The sequence below is a fragment of the Elephas maximus genome, chromosome 18, assembly GCF_024166365.1.
Source record: "Elephas maximus indicus isolate mEleMax1 chromosome 18, mEleMax1 primary haplotype, whole genome shotgun sequence".
Lineage (NCBI taxonomy): Eukaryota > Metazoa > Chordata > Mammalia > Proboscidea > Elephantidae > Elephas > Elephas maximus.
Window position 1 is genome coordinate 73,310,894 of NC_064836.1, and position 21,229 is coordinate 73,332,122.

The 21,229-nt window shown below is 38.0% G+C and overlaps 1 protein-coding gene across 1 annotated transcript in view; it reads left to right on the top strand.

Moving 5' to 3' along the window:
- The window catches only part of ZPLD1 (zona pellucida like domain containing 1), a 223,408-nt gene that overhangs the window by 126,961 nt on the left and 75,218 nt on the right, over positions 1-21,229 (top strand). The gene's annotated exons all lie outside the window — the stretch shown is intronic.

Consider the following 21,229-nt stretch of genomic DNA (forward strand, 5'->3'; position numbering starts at 1 on the left):
TTTCCATTTATGCAAGTCTCTTTTGGTTTCTTTCAGTAGTGTTTTGTAGTTTTCTTTGTATAGTATTTTATGTCCCTAGTTAGGAATCGACCCGACGGCACTGGGTTCTTTAGTTAGGTTTGTTCCCAAGTAGTTTATCTTTTGGGTGGGCTATTGTAAATGGTATTGTTTTCCTGATTTCCTTTTCGGCATTCTCTTGGTTGGTGTAGAGGAATCCGAGTGATTTTTGTATGTTAATCTTATACCCTGCCACTTTGCTAAACCCTTCTATTGTTTCTAGTAGCTTTCTTGTAGAGTCTCTGGAATTTTCCATGTATAGGATCATGTCATTTTTGAATAGGGATGGTTTTACCTTTCTTACCAATTTGGATGTCTTTTATTTCCCTATGTTGAAATATTTGTCAGATTTATTTGAAAAGAGTCTTTCTTGTAACATCTCTTCTTCCTATTATCTCTCATGGAATTGTGAAACTGGATAGTACATTAAAAAAAACATCATAGCAACCCTATAGAAAGAGCAGGACATTAGAGACCTTAATTTCAACGTTTTGAGCTTTGACAGACAAAGAATGAGAGAGAGATGAAGTGGCTTGTCCAAGGTCATATTTGGGCTAATTCTTATTACAACATATTAGAATCTGTGCTTCAGTGAAGAGGTGATCAAAACAGAAGAGGACTCCCTAACCCCTCAGACAAATACCTTTACAGTCACAGTTCATTATAACTCTTGGAACCCTTAAACTACATACCCCCAGTTTGATCAATAAAGCACAGCCTCAGTGGAAGGTTGGTCCCTCCTGTTCCCCCCTCCACTGAGGTGCTGCCTCTGCTTGGGCACGAGCACCTGTGAGGGTCTGTATTTGCCCAATGGGTATCCTCATGCCCAAGGGAGCATGACATTAAATAGCAAACAAAACAACAACAACAACAAAAGAACACCATGATAGATTGAGAATGAGACAGAAGAAGAAAGGAAAAAAAAATTTTTTTTCTGCCTTTTGAACAAGGCTGAGTTTTCTTCTTGCCCTGAACCTTGCAAACTTTATAGTTGTTCTTGGCCTTAGGCCTTCATAAACATCTTTCTTTGCAAGGATTAGGAATTAGAAAGAGCATCACCATTTCAAACTTGATTTATATATTGCATAATATATAAATTATGTAAAAAAATTTTTTTTTTATAATCGTAATTACGTATGTATAATGTGTAACCCGTTGGCAAAAAACAAAAAAACCTGTTGCCATCAAGCCAATTCTGACCCATAGCGACCCTATAGGACGGAATAGAACTGCCCCATGCCTCATATGCTAGAGTACAGACCCTCACAGGTGCCCTCTCTCTGCGTTCAAGCTGAAGCAGAGGCAACCCCCTCAGTGGAGGAGGGAGCAGGAAGGACCTGGCTTCCACTGAGGTTGTGTTTTGTTGATCAAACCGGAATATGCAGCTTAAGGGTTCCAGGAGTTATAATGCACTGTTACTGCAAGACGACTGGTCTGAGGGGTTAGGGAGAGTATATTTAGTCTATGCACACTTATTCTTCATACCAACACATTTATAAATAGTCTTTTTCAATGGGTGCCTTGCCAAATGATAATTAAATATGTTCGTGTTATTAGCTTCACTTCCAGTAGCTTACATATTACTTACTTTCTCCTCAAATTCTAGATAACTTTGACTAAACTTTTAAGATAGAACTTAACAAAATAACTGCTAAATTCAGTTTTTAATAAAATACATGATGTTTACCATAAGCCATAAAATGACCAATTAACTTTAGCCACTCTCTAATCCACCACCATAATTTAGAGCCCAACTTTCCCTTTCAGTGAAATTGCATTTACCAGACATTCACAGGAGCAATATGTTTGTTTTATTTGTGCAATGAGATGATCAGTTTGAACAAATTATCTAAACCTTATCAACACAAAAGAATTCAATGTTAACTGCACCAAAAGAAAATTATCATTTTTTGAAGCTTTTTTTTTTTTTTTTCATATCCAAGTGGATATACCTGACAAGTCTACTCTGCAGGTCCTATGGAATGCTTTTGGGGAATAGCTTATCTTGAAATACTATTAAGGTGTAGTCCTCTCAAACTTATATGCTAGAGATTGAGAATTACTAAAGTACACTTTTAAAATTTTCCAGTTAACATATGATGCAGAACCCTGAGAATGTAATTGCATTCTTGTTCAGACCTTTGAGAAGAACTAAAACTACTTTTTGAGAAAAGTGGTCTTCCTGACTCAATTGTTTTGTAGTTGGGCAGGAATAGAGATAAATTATTTAATTTTTACCTAAAAATAGAAATCTTGCACATCCATGTTTATTGCAGCATCGTTTACAATAGCAAAAAGCTGGAAGCAACCAAGGTGTCCATCAATGGATGAATGGATAAATAAATTATGGTATATTCACACAATGGAATACTATTAATCGATAAAGAACAATGATGAATCTCTGAAACATTTCATAACATGGAGGAACCTGGAAAGGATTATGCTGAGTGAAATTAGTCAGATGCAAAAGGAAAAATACTGTATAAGACCACTATTATAAGATCTTGAGAAATAGTTTAAACTGAGAAGAACACATTCTTTTGTGGTTAGGAGAGGGGGGAGGGAGGGAGGGTGGGAGAGGGTTATTTACTGATTAGATAGTAGATAAGAACTATTTAGGTGAAGGGAAGGATAACATCCAATACAGGGAAGGTCAGCTCAACTGGACTGGACCAGAAGCAAAGAAGTTTCCTGAATAAACTGAATGCTTCAAAGGTCAGTGGAGCAAGGGTGGGGGTTTGGGGACTATGGCTTCAGAGGACATCTAAGTCAATTGGCAAAATAATTCTATTAAGAAAACATTCTGCAGCCCACTTTGAAGTGTGGCATCCGGGGTCTTAAATGCTAACAAGCGGCCATCTAAGATGCATCAATTGGTCTCAACCCACCTGGATCAAAGGGGAATGAAGAACACCAAGGTCTCAAGGTAATTATGAGCCCAAGAGACAGAAAGGGCACATGAACTAGAGACTTACATCATCCTGAGACCAGAAGAACTAGATGGTGCCCAGCCACAACCGATGACTGCCCTGACGGGGAGCACAACAGAGAACCCCTGAGGCAGCAGGGGAACAGTGGGATGCAGACCCCAAATTCTCATAAAAAGGCCAGACTTAATGGTCTGACTGAGACTAGAAGAATCCCGGTGGTCATGGTCCCCAAACCTTCTGTTGGCCCAGGACAGGAAACATGCCCGGAGACAACTCATCAGACATGGATTGGACTGGACAATGGGTTGGAGAGAGATGCTGATGAAGAGTGAGCTACTTGTATCAGGTGGACACTTGAGACTATGTTGGCATCTCCTGTCTAGATGGGAGATGGGAGGGTAGAGGGGGTTAGAAACTGGCAAAATGGTCACGAAAGGAGAGACTGGAAGGAGGGAGCGGGCTGACTCATTAGGGGGAGAGTAAGCGGGAGTATGTAGTAAGGTGTATATAAGTTTATATGTGAGAGACTGACTTAATTTGTAAACTTTCACTTAAAGACACAATAAAAGTTACTTTAAAAAAATAGAAATCTTGTCACTTATATAGCTAGTAGATAAAACATAAGGAAATAATTTCATTAAGAAGTCCCATTTTTAGTCACTTATAAAAACTTTAATTTAAAAATATATGATATATACTAGAAATCCATCCGTGATTACCTGTTGCTGTCGCGTTAGTTCAGACTTACAGTGACCCTATAGGGCACAGTAGAACTACCCCATAGAGTTTCCAAGGCTGTAATCTTTACGGAAGCAGACTGTCACATCTTTCTCCTGCATAGCAGCTGGGGGGCTTGAATCACTGATATTTTGGTTATCAGATGAACACCAAACCACTGTGCCACCAGGGCTCATTCCATCTGTGATAAACAATCATTTTTCTAAAATTTATGATCTTCCTTCTAGCTTAAGCCATATCAGTAGAAAGCTACATAACCCAGCTCTCCAAAAAAAAAATAAAAAGGTATTTCAGTGATTAATTGATTTATTCATTCAACTAGTATTTATCGATCTCTTATTTTGTGCTCTTTTAGGTACCAGTCGTAAGCATAGCAAAAACCTGTTCTCATGGATTATAACGGGGTGATCTGATCAGGTAGGCAGTATCAGATAATGATAAGTGCTATAAAAATAACAGGGATGTTAAGTTTTTAATATTTTATCCTGAATGCCAACACAGGATTTCTAGAGCATAGCAGATTATGATTTACTTCAGCAAATAATAACGTGCTGGTTCCCCAGCGCTCCAATTCCCTTCTACCAAGGCGCCACCTTACATGGACTGGGCCTGAATTATAAATGAGCACATCCAGTACGAATCTGGATGTGTTTATAGGATAGCGAGGAAGCTGTTCCCCTTTTCAGAGAGTCTCCTTATAAATGTAATGAGAAGGACCCCGGTTCCTCACCTTTTACACGGAAAATAATTCTCTTCAGAGCAAAGATAAAACCAGTGTCTCCAGCTTTACCCTACACAAATGTCTCTACAGTCCTAGGTCTCATCTTCCCCTGAAATGTAAACACATACCTCAAAAAACAAACATTCAGTCATAAATTAATTTCTAAGGTTTGTGTGTTACCCCAGGTCCCAAGTTTCAGTCAAATTTGTTCAGAAACAAACTGTGCAGAGACATAAAAATATCTTCTCTACATGGAGATCGCCCACTGGGTGCCAGGTTGCCTGTTGCCAGGCTGGACTTCCTTTACCTAAACATGAACTTTCTGTTACCAAGCCACTGCACTTGTAACAAAACAGCTCTGCTGATGCCACTTCAAATATCTAAACAAGGACAGCAACCTCACAGGAGCGCTGTTTGATGACGGAAGTGGTAGACAAAATGGTTTTTCCTCAGGGGAAAAGTATAAAGAAACCAGATGAGCTGGACACACTTCGCTGCTGCTGGATGGAGAAAGTTAAGAAACTGGTGGACCACGGGTTGCAAGTCAGCTGGGGGAGGCAGCTGATGATGTCCGAGTTTGGATTCAGTGCAAATACCGCAAGCCTCTCTTGTCCAACGCCAGCTGAGAGGCACCTGCTCCTGACATGTCCAGAGCTTGTTGTGCTGTCCCTGGGCAGTTCAGGGTTTCAAACAGACTTGAGCCTCGAACTTAGGAAAAATGACTTTTTAATCAGGGTTCTAACAATTTAATTGTGCTTTTTTATTTGTGAAGCCCTTTCATAAATACTTAAAAAATTTTTTTTTTTTTCTCTTCAGCTCTACGAGTGGGTTATGGGTTAGTGTGCATGGTGGTTTCCTTTAGATTGAGATCTGAATGGCAAGAAGGAGCCGTTCCCCTTGGAAACCGGTGGAAAGGTAGCTTTGGCACAAAAATCTTAAGGTGGGAATGAGATTGGATCGTGACAGAAGTCGATGTGGCTGGAGTATAGTGAAGAGAGTGAAAGGAGATATAGTTGGAAAAATGGGGAGCTGTGGGATTATGCCAGGGTTTACAGGATGTGGAAAGGATTTTGGATTTTATGTTACGTAGTGGGAAGCCATGGAAGGGTTTGAAAGCCAGGGTGAAGCAGAGAGTACCATGAGGAAGCTCCTGCAGTATTCCAGATGAGAGAAAATGGTTTTGGACTGTGGTGCTGGTGTTATTGGTTGTCCTGAGTCAGCTCCAACTCATGGAGACCCCATGTGTGTCAGAGCAGTGCTGTGCTCCATAGGATTTTCAATGGCTGATTTTCCGGAAGTAGATTATCAGGTCTTTTTTCTGTGGTGTCTCTGGGTGGACTCGAACCGCCAAGCTTTTGTTAGCAGCTGGAAGTGTAAACTGTTTGCACCACTCAGGGACTCCAGATATATAGAGAAGTGGGTGGGTTTATTTATTGAATCGTTCCTTTATTATTGATGCATTGCATGCCCATTATGTGCTATGTAAACATGTGTAAGGTTTTGGGGATGTCATTGGGAAAAAGATGGACATGATCCCTATATTCTTGAAATTTATGTTGCAGTGAGGGACAGGTAATTTTGTGTTTAAATCGTACAAGATTCATGAAAATGTAAAACAGGAGCACCTAAACCAGGCTGGGGCTGGGATACACGACAGAAGTGTAAGGGTTAGGATTGTTACTTAGGTGCATGTCATAGAAACTCAGCTAAAGTGCTTTTATTTTATTTTTTCATGTAACCAGAGTCTGGAGGCAGACAGCTCAGGGTTGTTAATGTGACATGATGACACTGAGGTCCCAGGCTCCCTCTACCTTTCAGCTTTGCTATTTATAGTAGAAGGTCTTTCTCCTCATGTTCACAAAAAGTATATTGCCCTTTTAGACATCACATTTGAAGTCTAGGAAGGAAGGAAGGGAAAAGATAAAGGGCAAAAGATGAGTGTTTTGTAGGTTTGTCTCCATGTATCAGGAAGACAGTAACACTGTGAGAAGCCCAACCAGGAACTGCCCTTTATAGCTCTTTGCACAGAACTGGGTCATATGTGCATCCCAGCTGCATGGGGTGTGCAAAGGTAAGCATTTTTTAACCAGGAGAATTATCTCCTGTGTTAATTTGGGTTCTATTAGAAAGGAAGTTGAAGTATATTGAAATGAGGAGGGCAATTAAAAATACCTGATCCAGAGAGGATTTCTGCAAAAATTAGAGCAATGACTTGAAAAAAAAGAAAAATTCTCAGTGGACCGTCAGGAGACTTACAGGGAAGAGAAAATTCCTGTCACTTAACCTTTTCTTCTCAACTTTTTAAGAAGAGCAATGATAAGAGGCAGTCTTAAAAGTAACGTGTCTGTTTTTCATTTTCCGTAAAGTAGCTGTTGGAGATACTGTTCATATTTTAGTCAAGGCTCCTTTATAGACTCTTATACTAAATCCTTCTTTTACTGTTTGACTCTTGTCCTTCAACTTTTTTTTTTAATAATGCTTTTATTGCATATATCCCTATTACTTGTAAGAGGCCCCAAATCAATTTGAAAGTAGGTAGAAACCAATAAGCTATGTCTGAAAGAAATAAATGTAATAAAACAGTGAGCTTGAGGAAAAATATATATATCATCCTTAAAAGGTTTTACCTAGTCTTGATCAATGGTCTTAATCAATTACCTAGTGCAATGGTCCTCAGTAAAGAGAATACAATCCTATTGATAAAAACAGACCCACACGTATCACTGGCCAAATATTTCCCTTGTAATGTAGGAATTATACAAAATAAAATTATATTGAAAATGTTCTTAACTATCAAAGGTATTCGTCTTATACCTTCCTCTCAGCATTATGGGGAAGATTCGTTTCGTGGCTCTTCATAATCTTTCTGATTTGCATTTATTAAGCTCCTTTGGAAAGAAGGAAGGTTTCCTAGGGTGATTATCAATAAGTGATTCTTACTTATGGAATGTCTATTTCTTGCTGAAGTAGGCATTATGGGCTGACTCTGCTGATGTTCTTTGTTCTAACAATGCTCCATCGTGACTTCGATGTCAGAGCCCGACTCTTGGTCTACGTCAAGTAAGTTTTCACAAATAGATGACATGACTCAAATGTGGGTAGTCGGCAGTCCCATGCTTCAGATAACACAGGAACTGCTGGACAGTGCTTATGGCAGGAAATCACTCTAACAATGGCACTAGTCATAGTTTACATAGGCCTACCACCACTCATTAGATTTTGAACAAATTATTCTTGGGCGCTCATTATGTCTGTATAAAACTCATTTTCTAGACCACTGATTATATTAATAAAGCAGTAGATTTAATTTTCTCTTCTGTTTTAATTTCATGTTTGATAATTTGGAGAGTCCACCATTCAGTATGACTTATATTTCCTTTTTCATCTTGATTGTATACTGATCTAATTGAATATGAGTATATGGAGTCATTGTCACAGTATGGCTTTTGGCATTTATAGATTGGGCATTTATAGATTCCTTTCCACCCTGAGGATATTTTACTTTTTATATTCAGATAATGAGTAAATATTTGCCTAGAGTGGAGGAGTTGAGAATCAGTATTGAGCAAACGCATGCATTTCTTTACTTTTACGTTTCTATTACTATAACAACAACAACAACAAAAAAGTTGCCGTCGAGTCCATTCAGACTCATAGTGACCCCACAGGACAAAGTAGAACTGCCCCATGTGGTTTCTAAGGAGCGACTGGTAGATTTGAACTGTCGTTCTTTTGGTTAGCAGCCGAGCTCTTGACCACTGCACCACCATTTATCCTTCTATTACTATACAGACTGTTATTAAAAGTTACTATCGGTTTCTTCTAACATTTCTCATGAAAACCTGGAATTTAAAACACCACTGAGGAGCTGTTTTCAAAAAATGAAGAGATGCTAAAAAAAAGCATATGTGCCTTTAACACAACAGGTTACTAGCTACTTCAATATTTCATCCAAAAAAATAAAAAAAAGATTACATCACTCACTCAGTCTCTAAAGCCTGTAAGGCTCCTGATGGCACGAAATGAAGTGATCTTTCAGCAGCCTGACACTGGACTTCAGTGATGGTGAAATCAGGAAGCCACTTAGAGCTTAACCCCTTCTTTATTAAGAGCCCTTTTGGAGAAACACAAGGGTTGCTGTTTGGCACCTCCAAGTGCATAGGAAACCTGTTGAGTGGGAATTGGCCCAGGTTTCTAAGCTCTGAATAGATGCCTTGTTCATGAAAAGCTTGCTCCACATGCCTGTGTCCAGAAAGAGGGCAGCAGGACTGGGAAGGTTGGTAAAATAAGAAGAGCAATAGATTTCCACCATGTTTCAAAATGTTATAAAAAAATAGCTATCAAAAATAAAATAAAATAAAATAACCCAAACCCATCGCGTCGAGTCAATTTCCCCTCATGGCAGCCCTAAAAGAGTAGCACCACCCCATAGGGTTTCCTAGGCTGTACGTAGTCTTTATGGAAGCAAATTGCCACATTTTTCTCCTGTGGAGTGGCTGGTGGGTTTGAACTAACAATCTTTCAGTTAATAGCCAAGTGCACCAGGGCTCCTTTGTAATAGCTTTCACCTTCCAAAATATCTATCGTACTCAATAGGAGGAATTACTTAACGTAGTAATAGTTTATATGAAAGTTAACAAATTTTTCAGGAAATAAATGTTAAAGGACCTTGGGTCCTGAGCAGGAATTGCGTCTCCATTTCAAATACGCTGTCTGTGTCCTCAATATCCCCATCTATGTTCATTTGTGGGAAAGAAATACATTGAGTTTCAGATAACACAAAGTGGTTGCAAAAGTTTGTTTTACATAGGCGTAGTGCTGAAACGTGGTTTGAAAAGATGGAGACTGTAGGCAAATTGGATTCTACTTCTCCAAAGCCAACAGTATATAAAAGAAAGCCTTTGCCTGGGATGATTAGCAGATGGTCTAATTCCTCTGGGGATATATGATCCCAGCTGAACACTGTTGGGGATTATTCACTCAAGGGGTTGGGTCTTTTCTGGGAATTTAATAAGCCGAGTAAGAATAACAGTGATTTATTCAATTTCAATATTATAATTGGTCTAATTTAAATGATTCGAAGAGTTATCAAGGTAATTTTTATATTTGGGAGAAATAATAACATTCACATTGACTGTGTATGGCACAGATCCATTTTCTTAGAAAGTCAACTAATTCTTACTTTGATCTGATTTCAAAAGCTGGGCTTGATAAAGCAAGTATAATTCTAACTTCTGTATTCGAGACAAACCTGGGCAGTCAGGGAATATGTGGGAGACCAGAATCAGGCCCCAGCAAAGAATCCCTCAACCAGAAATGACAAGTCACTGTAATAAGATGAACTTTACTGTGAACAGATCTGAGTTCCTTCATTTGGGGTGCAGGCAAAAACAAAAAGAAAAATTTAAAAATCTGTAAAGTTATAAGATAGAGGAGATGTGGTTTAGCAGAAAAATGGATAAAATTAGCTTGTTTAACAAAAATCTGTTTTGAGAGGTATAGAAATTGGAACAAGCAAGTAGAGACGCTTGTCAATCCTGTGCTGTAGGCTGAGCAAACCCAGCCAAAGGACCATGTTTGGTTCTGGAATCCGGACATTGAGACGGTGCTGAAAACTAGCTGTAGAATACTTAGAAATTACCATGATAGCAAAAAGGATCAAAGCCATATCATAAGAAGAATGATTGAAGGAACTAAGGCTGTTTTGCCTGAAAAATCGAAAAATTGGGAATGATGCAGTCGTTTATTGAAATACGATGGGCTGTCATACATAAATTTATATTGTTCCAAAGAGGAAGAACACGTATCTATAGAAGAATAATAGTTTACTTCAATATAACCAAAATAAAAAACCAAACCCAGTGCCGTCGAGTCCATTCCGACTCATAGCAACCCCATAGGACAGAGTAGAACTGCCCCATAGAGTTTCCAAGGAGTGCCTGGGGGATTCGAACTGCTGATCTTTGGTTAGCAGCTGCAGCACTTACTTCAATATAAGGAATTTTTTTTAATCACCAGATTTACCCCCAAAATAAAATCGACTAGTCCATCAGGAGGTGGTGAGCTCTCCATTGTAGGGGTTTATAAGCACAGCCTGGCTGGTTGCCATTTGATCTGGATATTGTGTGTGTGTGTGTGTGTGTGTGTGTGTGTGTGTGAGAGAGAGAGAGCTAGTGTGACGGACCATGTATGTGCATGGATGGTTAGGGGAGATTCAAACATCAGATGGATGATTGAATTAATTAGATGGCCTTTAATGCCATCCGGATAATTTTTAAAATGATTCTATAACTCTATGACTTTTACTTGACAGCTGAATAATATAAAATTTATAAATAGGTTTTGCAAAGCTAAATTGGTGTATAGTTACTCGGAGTGGGTACTTATCATTTGACTGCTGCTAGACCACGCCCAAGTGCTAGTTGCATTTTGGTGCTCACTGAATTTAGTTTTTATCAAGAATAAATAAATGAATGAATGTTAATCTGTGAATGAAATTAAATATCCTTACTTTAGAAGCTCACACGAGGTCATAAAAATTAAAAAAATGGCTCTTTTGTAATAGTGAACTTTCTAAGATAATGCTGCGTGTATCATAGGCCTGGTTTCTCAGAGCGGGCCGAGGCCATACGTGGTTCATCAACTCTTGCCCCAAAGTAAATTAGTTTGAAAGGTTAATTATTTGTTGCTTCCAAGCTTGTTTTTTATTTGTTTAATAGCCTTGTTGCTATTTATTGACAGTTTAACGCATTATTTTGTATTAATAAATGGTTTAATTAGGTTTTCTTTCTTATAAGATGGAGTCCTAGTGGTGCAGTGGTTAAGAGCTTGGCTGCTAACCAAAAAAAAAAAAAAAAAAAAGTGGCAGTTCAAATCCACCAGCCGCTCCCTGGAAACTGTATGGGGCAGTTCTACTCTGTCCTATAGGGTCAGTGTGAGTCGGTACTGACTGAACGGCAATGGGTTTAGTTTTTTGGTTCAGGTCCTTTTTTTTTTTAAACTGTATTTTAGATGAAGGTTTACAAAACAAACTTCTCATTAAACAGTTAGTACACATATTGTTTTATGACATTGGTTAACAACCCCATGACATGTCAACACTCTTCCTTCTCGATCTTGGTTTCTGTATTACCAGTTTTCCCGTCCTTTCCTGCCTTCTAGTTCTTGCCCCTGGGCTATTGTACCCCTTTAGTCTCTTTTTGTTTTATGGGTCTGACTAATCTTTGGCTGAAGGGTGAACCTCAAGAGTAACTTCATACTCTTGGAATTTTTCTAGTCTTTGTCAGGTCAGTAAGCCTGGTCTTTTTTTTGTGAGTTAGAATTTTGTTGTACAATTTTCTCCAGCTCTGTCTGGGACCCTCTATTGTGATCCCTGTCAGAGCAGTCATTGGTGATAACCAGGCACCATCTCATTGTACTGGACTCAGTCTGGGGGAGGCCATGGGGTAGATGTGGCCCATTAATCATATGGACTAATCTTTCCCTTGTATCCTTGTATCCTTGTATCCATAGTTTTTTTCATTCTCCCTTGCTCAGGAAGGGGTGAGACCTGTGGAGTATCTTAGATGGCCACTCACAGGCTTTTAAGACCCCAGACTCTATTCACCAAAGTAGCAGGTAGAACATTTTCTTTATAAACCATGTTATGCCAAATAAACTAGATATTCCCAGAGACCGTGGTCCCCACAGCCCTCAGGTCAGCAATTCGGTCCCTCAGGGAGTTTGGATGTGTCTATGAAGCTTCCATGGCCTCCCCTTGTACAAGTTGTGCTGGCTTCCCCAGTATCGTGTACTGACTTACCCTTCACCAAAGTTACCACTTCATCTATTGTCTACTTAGCGTTTTTCCATCCCCACCCCTCCCCTCCCTTGTAACTATCCAAAATTGTTCCTTTTTGTGTGTAAACCTTTTCATGAGTTTTTATAGTAGTGGCCTCATACAATATTTGTCCTTTCGTGATTGACTTATTTCACTCAGCATAATGCCCTCCAGATTCATCCATATAGTGAGATGCTTCACAGATGCATCATTGTTCTTTATCGTTGCTTAATAGTGCTCGTACCATAGTTTGTTTATCCATTCATCTGTTGATGGGCATCTAGGTTGTTTCCATCTTTTTGCTATTGTAAACAATACTGCCATGAGCATGGATGTGCATATGTCTACTCTGTTATTTCTCTAGGATATATTTCTAGGGGTTGGATTGCTGGATCATATGGTATTTCTATTTCTAGGTTTCTAAGGAAGTGCCATATCATTTTCCAAAATGGTTGTATCATTTTGCATGCCCACCAGCAGTGCATAAGAATTCCGATCTCCCCACAGCCTCTCCAACATTTGTTATTTCCTGTTTTATTGATTCATGCCAGTAATGCTGGGGTGAGATGGTATCTCATTGTGGTTTTGATTTGCTTTTTTGTAAAGGCCAGTGATCACAAGCATTTCCTAATGTGTCTGTTGGCAACTTGAAAGTCTTCTTTGGTGATGGGTTTGTTCATTTCCTTTGCTCATTTTTTTATTGGATTGTTTGTGTTTTTGTTGTAGAGGTGTTGGATTTTCCTGTAGATTTTAGAGGTTAGACCTTTGTCTGATTTTTAATAGCCAATAATTTTTTCCCAGTCTGTAGGTTCTCTTTTTACTCTTTTGGTGAAGGCTTTTGATTAGCATAGGTGTTTAATTTTTAGTAGATCCCAGCTATCTAGGTTATCTTCTGGAGTTTGTGTGTTGTTGGTTATGTTTTGTATCCTGTTAATGCTGTGTTTTTAGGGCCTCTAGCATTGATCCTATTTTTTCTTCTATGAACTTCATACTTTTTGGCTTTATATTTAGGTCTTTGATCCATTTTGAATTAGTTTTTGTGTATGGTGTGAAGTGGATCTTGTTTCATATTTTTGCAGATGGACATCCAGTTTTGCCAGCACCGTTTGTTAAAAAGACTGTCTTTTTTTCCCATTTGATGGACTTTGGGCCCTTGTCAAAGATTAGGTGACCACAGGTGAATGAATTTACATCTGAGTTCTCAATTCTGTTCCATTGATCAATGTATCTGTTGTTGTACCAGTACCAGCCTGTTTTGACTGCCATAGCTGTATAGTAGGTTCTGAGGTTAGGTAGTTCGAGTTTTCCTACTTTCTTCTTTTTCAGTAGTGCTTTACTTATTTACTTATTCAGGGCTTCTTCCCTTTCCATATAAAGTTAATGATTAGTTTTTCTGTATCTTTAAAGAATGTTGTTGGTATGTGGATCAAGATTGCATTGTATTTGTAAATCACTTTGGGTCAATTATCATTTTCACAATGTTGAGTCTACCTATCCATGAGCATGGTATGTTTTTCCATTTATATAGATCTCTTTTGGTTTCTTGAAGTAGTGTTTTGTAGTTTACTTCATATAGGTCTTTTACATCTCTGGATATACTTATTCCTAAGTATTTTATTTTTTTAGGGGCCATTACAAATGCTGTTGTCCTTTTGATTTCCTTTTCATAATTCCTTTTATTGGTGTATAGGAATCCAACGGATATTTGTATGTTTATCTTGTATCCTTCAACTCTGCTGAATCTTTCTATCAGTTCCAGTAGTTCTCTCATGAAGTCTTTTATGTATAGTATCATATCATCCACAAATAGGGACAGTTTAACTTCTTCATTTCCAATTTGGATATCCTTTATTTCTTTTTCTTGCCTTATTTCCCTAGCTAGAACTTCCAGCACAATGTTAAATAGGAATGGTGATAAAGGGCATCCTTGTCTTGTTCCTGTTCTTAAGGGGAGTGTTTTCAGCCTCTCTCCATTAAGAATGATGTTGGATCTTGGTTTTGTATAGATGCCCTTTGTTATGTTGATAAATTTCTCTTCTATACCTATTTTATTGAGAGATTTTATCAGGATCGAGTGTTGGACTTTGTCGAATGCCTTTTCTCTGTTGATTGAGATGATCATGTGATTCTTTTCTTTCTTTTTATTTTTGTGGTGTATTATGTTGATGAGCTTCTAATGATGAACCATCCTTGCATGCCTGGTATGAATCCTACTTGGTTGTGTTGTATTATTATTATTATATTGATACTTTGCTGAATTCTATTGGCTAAGATTTTGTTGAAAATTTTTGGGTCTATATTCATGAGAGATATTGGTCTGTAATTTTCTTTTTTTATAGTGTCTTTGCCTGGTTTTGGTATCAGGGTTATGCTGGCTTCATAGGGTGAATTCAGGAGTATCGTTTCCCTTTGTATGTCCTGAAATAGTTTGAGTAGTACTGGCGTAAGTTCTTTCTGAATGTTTGGTAGAATTCTCCAGTGAAGCCATCTAGGTCAGTGCTTTTTTTTTGTTGTTGTTGGGAAAAAAAATTTTTTTTTTAATTACCTTTTCAGCCTCTTCTCTTGTTATGGGTCTGTTCAGATTTTCAACATCAGTTTGTGCGACTATGGGTAGGTACTATATTTCTAGGGTTTTGTCCATTTTTTCTAGGTTTTCAAGTTTATTGGAGTATAGTTTTTCATAATACTGTTATGACCCTTTTTATTTCAGTTGGATCTGTTGTAATGCCCTTTGTTTCATTTCTTATTTGGGTTACCTGCATCCTTTCTGGTTTTTCGTTTGTCAGTTTGGCCAGTGGTTTGTCGATGTTGTTGATCCTTTCAAAAAACCAACTTTTGGTTTTGTGGTTTCTTTCTATTGTTTTCCTATTCTCAATTTCACTTATTTCTGCTCTGATCTTTATCATTTCCTTTCTTTTGGTGGCTGTGGGCTTCTTTTGCTGTTGTCTTTCTATTTGTTCAAGTTGCGTAGCTAATGTTTTGATTTTGTCCCTTTCTTCTTTTTTGATGTGTGCACCTACTGCTATAAATTGACCTCTGAGGACTGCCTTTGCTTTGACCTAAAGGTTTCTTCTTTTTTGATGTGTGAATCTATTGCTATAAATTGACCTCTGAGGACTGCCTTTGCTGTATCCCAAAGTATTTTATTTTTTTAGGTGTTTTCATTCTCCTTTGATTCCAGGAATTTTTTGATTCCGTCTCTGATTTTTTCTATTACACAGTCATTTTTAAGCAGGGTGTTATTCAGTTTCTATACAATTTTTTTTCCTTATTCTCCCTGTTGTTAATATCTACTTTGATGGTGTTGTGATCAGAGAAGATACTTTGTATTATCTCAGTGTTTTAGATTTTGTTAAGGGTTTTTCTGTGGCCTGAGATGTTGTCTATTCTGGAGAATGTTCCATGTGCAATGGAAAAGAATGAGTGCTTTGCAGCTATTGGGTGAAGTGTTCTATATCTGTCTACAAGGTCAAGTTGGCTGATTGTGCCCTTTAACTCTTCTGTATCTTTGTTGAATTTCTTTCTAGATGTTGTGTTTGAAAAAGGATGATGAAGAAAGAATAATTTTATTGCATTCATGAAGAAATTTTGAGTCAATACTTTTCCACATATATTGTATTTTCATCGATAACCTATACATTTTCATATGTTAAAACCATATGTTAAAAAAAAAAAAAACTAGAAAACATTCTAACATGATTAACTTTGTTTTTCATCCCTGTTTTGTTAGGATAATGCCACCTAATACCTTTCTGAATGTTTCAGAAAGTAGTTATGATTCAACAACTAATCTACTTTGAAAAGACTGTAGCAAAATGACTATCAAGAAGATACCCACAAAAAAACCCATTGCCCTCAAGTTGATTCTGACTCATAGTGACCCTATAGCAACCGTATAGGACAGAGTAGAACTGCCCCATAGAGTTTTCAAGGAGCACCTAGTGGATTTGAACTGCCGACCTTTTGGTTAGCAGATGTAGCTCTTAACCACTACACCACTAGTGTTTCCATCAAGAAGATAAACAATATATATAAGACTTATCATTTTTCCTTTTCAAAATGTGGTCCTTTTTATACTATAAAAATAAATACATGAAACTGTGATGTTAGGTCTCTTGACTGATTGGTCAGGCCTCCCCACCAAAAAACAAACAAACAAACAACAAAAAACAAGGTTTTAGCAGGAAACTATCCCATTTCTTTGGGATGGTTTATGAAGATGAAATGCCACTGACTTGTCAGTCTTTACCTGCCTCTTTGTTTAATTGAAAAATTGGAATTTTCAGCAATGTTCGGTAATATATGCTTGCACAGCAACAGTCTCTTGGGACAGTGAAGCCATTGCTGCCTTTAGGGAAAGTCTGTGCTCTCCAATTGGATGTCACTCCTCTTGCTCACTGGATGGATCCGTGTGCTTGCTCACCAGCTGGCCCACATCACTCATTTACATTACCTGCCAGCCCCTGTAGGCCTTGGAGTTTCAATCTCCTGTTCTAGAGAAGGAGTGATGCTTAATTTAAATATCAGGTCCTGGATAAACTTCCACCATTCTAGAATGTATACTGAAAGTAATGAAGTAGCCTATGTCTCTGGCTTAGAAAATGCTTAGAACCCTTGGTTTAAAGCGGAATGGGGTTGTCTTATTATAACAATAGAGATATGATTAGAACAATTTTTCCTACCATTATCCAGTTTGTGGCTTTCAACAAGGATTTGCTGGAAATACAAACCACAATTTCAGTGCTTTTATTGGCAAATAGGGCTGTATTGGTGAGCTGATACAGTAATTGCACTTTAATAGCCATCAGCACTCCATTTCACAATTATTTTAAATTTAATGCCTTTGATTAGGTATTTCCAGAAATGGGTGTGCTTAAGCAATCCAAGAAACAAGGAGATGGCTTACAAACATAGGGGTGATTTAAAAGCTTTCTTTTAAAGTTCTTCCATATCAGATACCTAGCAAAGCTAGTTCCTGGAATTGATCATCTGTAAATAAATAACTACCAAGAAGTTATAGTAGTATAAATGCTGTAATTGCCATGAGTTCTTCATTGAAAGTACCCAGAATATATCAGTAAATCTTGTATATAAGGGAAATCTCTAAAAATTCCTGAAAAAACAAACAGAGGTTTAAGTATTATGTGATATATGAGCAAGACTATATCAGTGATGGTCTTAAAGTAATAAATTCAACATTTCTTAAATAATATTTCCCCTTGTTATGGTACAGTAATACCTACAATGAAACTTTTAGCCTTATAGCTGCTTGCTAATATATAAACGATTTATGCTGATCAAGGAGTAAGGCTAATTTATTCAGCTTTTAGACTCCTGAGATTAGAAATATTTGGTTAAATTACTTGTTGAGCTGGGAAATCGATTGCAGTTATGTATGAAGCTTGTTTGGAGCCTCTTTCAAGTGTGGCTGAATCTGTTTTTATAATTTGTCTACAGTGCTGTATGGTCTGAAATCCCATTAGGACATAGAACCAATTTATTTGTGTGTGAGAGCACATAGGCCACAACTGATTTTGTAAGTACCAGAAAGAACTACAGCTCTCTTACAATTCAGCTGCGCAGTAAAAAAGCCATTAGGCTGTATCTATGAGACATCCATGTGTGAGTTGAAAGTGAAAAAGTAAAGTGAGTTGGAATCAATGATGTCAAGGTTGCTGGACTGACTTACTTCAATCAAATAAAAAAAAATGTATATATATTTTATGAATTCCTAGGCAGCTGTGAGTTTGAGTCCATTTTAAAAGTAAAAAAAGAACTCTGAAAATAAGGCTAAATATTTGGATAGATGCTAAAAACTTCATCAGGCACAGAAGTTTAGGGAGACAAAGGTTTCATATTTGTGTTTGAATAGGACTCTCCAAAGTGAATCTAAAATTTGCTTTAATAGAAAACTATGTCAAAGCTGATTTACCTACTTCTTCTTTTAACTTTGAGAAGAACATCTATTTCCCCTCTCTCAGTTTGTAATAAAATTCTATGTACACATTCTGTAATCTTACTGGCTCTATTCTTTCACTCATTCATTCAATAAATATTATTGAGTACCTGTTATGTGCCAAGTATTCTTCAGAGTACTAGGAATGCGTTAGTGAGCCAGGATACCCGTTAGAGTGCCTACATTCATGTGCATGTTGATGAGGGAGAAGACCTATCAATAAGTATGTTACGTAATATGTTAGAAAATCGTAAGTGCTTTAAGACCGGATGAGATGGATTCATCCAAAAAGTGTCTGTACACAGCCAGATGGAAAGGGCAAGACTGAACTCTGGGGTGTTCTATCATTGAGAAACAAGGTCTTTGAAGCAGTTCTAAGCAATTCAGTCATGGCTGACAGAAACAAGGGCAGTGTACAAGTAGCATAGCAAACAAATCTCTTGTGTGTGGGCTTATGACCCAGTCGGAAACAGGCAGCAGTGCCCCACTCAAAGATGGCAGCTGACTACATGGCTTTGAGCGGGTGTCACTCTTCACAGTCCTGCCAATAAGCCAATCTCCAGGACTGTGGAGAGCAACACATGTTCAAAGCAGTGAGGTTGGCCACTATCTTTGAACAGGGCACTGCTGCCTGTTTGCTACTGGGTCAAAAGCCCATCCACAAGGGATTTGCTTGCTCTGCAATGAGTATGCTGCCCTTGTTTCCCTTAGCCATGACTGAACAATTTAGAACTGGTTGGAAAGCCTGTGTGACACTACAGTGGAAATCAGCCTTCATCCTCTACCTGTTACATACACTCCAGTTGAATGTCAATTGTATCATTCCAGGTTGGACTCTAGGTTCAATAATAAAAATCTGAAAAACCAAACCCGTTGCCATCGAGTCGAGTTCGACTCATAGTGACCGTATAGGACAGAGTAGAACTGCCCCATAGGGTTTCCAAGGAGCAGCTAGTGGATTCGGATTCAAACTACTGACGTTTTGGTTAGCAGCTCAGATCTTAGACAAAATGCCACCTTAATTTCCCATAAAGAAAAGATGCTTATATTGAATGAGATGTAGGACATAATTCTCCTGTGAGCAAGGTCTTCAAACGCTGACTTATTAACTATGCTGTATTATAGCCCCATGGAACAAGGAGTGCTTTGTACTTTCATTTTATAGCTAGAGTAATTCAATCATTAAGAGTTTAGTTACATAACTTTTAAAGGAAGTTGGGAAAGAGCTGTCTGAGTGAGGAAACAGTTACTAGTTAGGATGCCTTCCTAGTCTAAATTCAACCTTTAGGAACTAAAAGGCATTGGTCGCCTACTCTCTGATTATGAAACATTCAGTAAGGCTTTTTCCGGATGGGGTAGCTGCTCAGATTTCCACCTCTGGTGCTATCAGGCACTGTTGAATATTTTATATGGCTTAAATTATTCCCTGATACAAACGTATGCTGCACACACAACAAATGAAATATTCAGCCAAGTCATAAAGCCCGTAAGACAAAAAACAAAACAAAACAAAACCCTGAAGTGGCTCAGAGTTTTCTGGTAACTGGTGTAATTTTCTCTTGGAATTTTGTGGAAGGTAGGAGATTGTTATCCACCATAGTTTAAAAGTTAAAACAAACAAACAAAAACAAAAAAACTAAATAATGTCAGCTGCTGTATCTCAACTACTGTATCTTTTCCTTGCTGAAAGCCTCTAACAGAATTACTGCCTTTTTAGCTAACCAATTTGTAGAGTGTGTAGGGAGCGGTATTCAATATTTATGAAATGCTTATTTTCTCATAGGATTGAAGCTACCAACTTTTTTTCTACAAGTGACAAAATATATTAATTGCTACTTGAACTTGTTGCATTTTCATTTTAAGTTTTAGAGTGACAGAGGACATGAGAGATATGCATTCAGAGTAAAACCCAAAATGTTGCTTGCGAACATCTAGCTCAAAAGCTTCCTTATAGAGTGAAACAGGCATGTGCCTCTGGAGAGCAGGGCAAGGCTGCAGTTCCTGTTGACATAATTAGGAAGAACTGAGAGAGGTTTCCTAGGATGGTGTTTATGTTTTTAATGAAGACCCCTAACCACAAAAAAGACAAGGAAGTTTATATTAATCGTATCTGGAAAGTCAACAGATTCATGTCTCTCTCATATTTACTCATGGCTAGAATGGTTTTATAAGTTTGCTTGTTTATGTTTGATATAGAAAGACCAAACTCTCTCTCACACAAACAGGAGATAGAAGACAATGTGAATAGCCCATGGCTATTATTTTTTAATGGTTATATTAGCTTTAAAATCAGTTATCATTTAGGGAAAGAGTTTGATTCAGGAGATTAACTAGGAATCTTAAAAGGCTGAACTCTAGGATTTTAATCTCAGTTCCCAGTAGCCACAGGCAGCTTGCCTCTATAACAGAGGCAATTGAGAAGGTAAATGTTGGTGAAGTACCCTGAATCAATTGAATAAAATAACATCTTATCAAGGTATAAACCGGTGGTATTCCTGATAGAGCAATGCGCCCTTTCAGAATAGCCATTATCATTAGACAGCAGATGGAGTAATATAAATTGACACAATGGGCTTCAATCTTCAGCACAGTTATCCAAGCACAATAGTGGATAAAATATAGCTTTAGTATGGCCTGAAACATTCAAAAAGCTTTCCCTATGGCACCCAAATCCCAGTTTACAACTTTCTTCCCAATGAGAAATCGTAATAGCTATTGGGTGGAATGATTAGATGATGTCCAAACTGGGTGCAAAGCTCCAAAGGCTGATGGGGACGAGAGTTGTTTCAAGTCCCCTAAACAATAGCAGATATTATGAAGCCGTTTCAGTGTCTAGCTCAGTCTTCACAATTGGGTCCTGTTGGGTTTGTTTGCATTGATGGACTCTTAGAAATTACGATCCCAATCACACAAGTTTTCACGATGATATTCCATATCCCGTTTTCATCACTACATGAAATGTCGTATTGAAAGAGCCAGGCATCTTTCATGAAGCACAACGGGACATT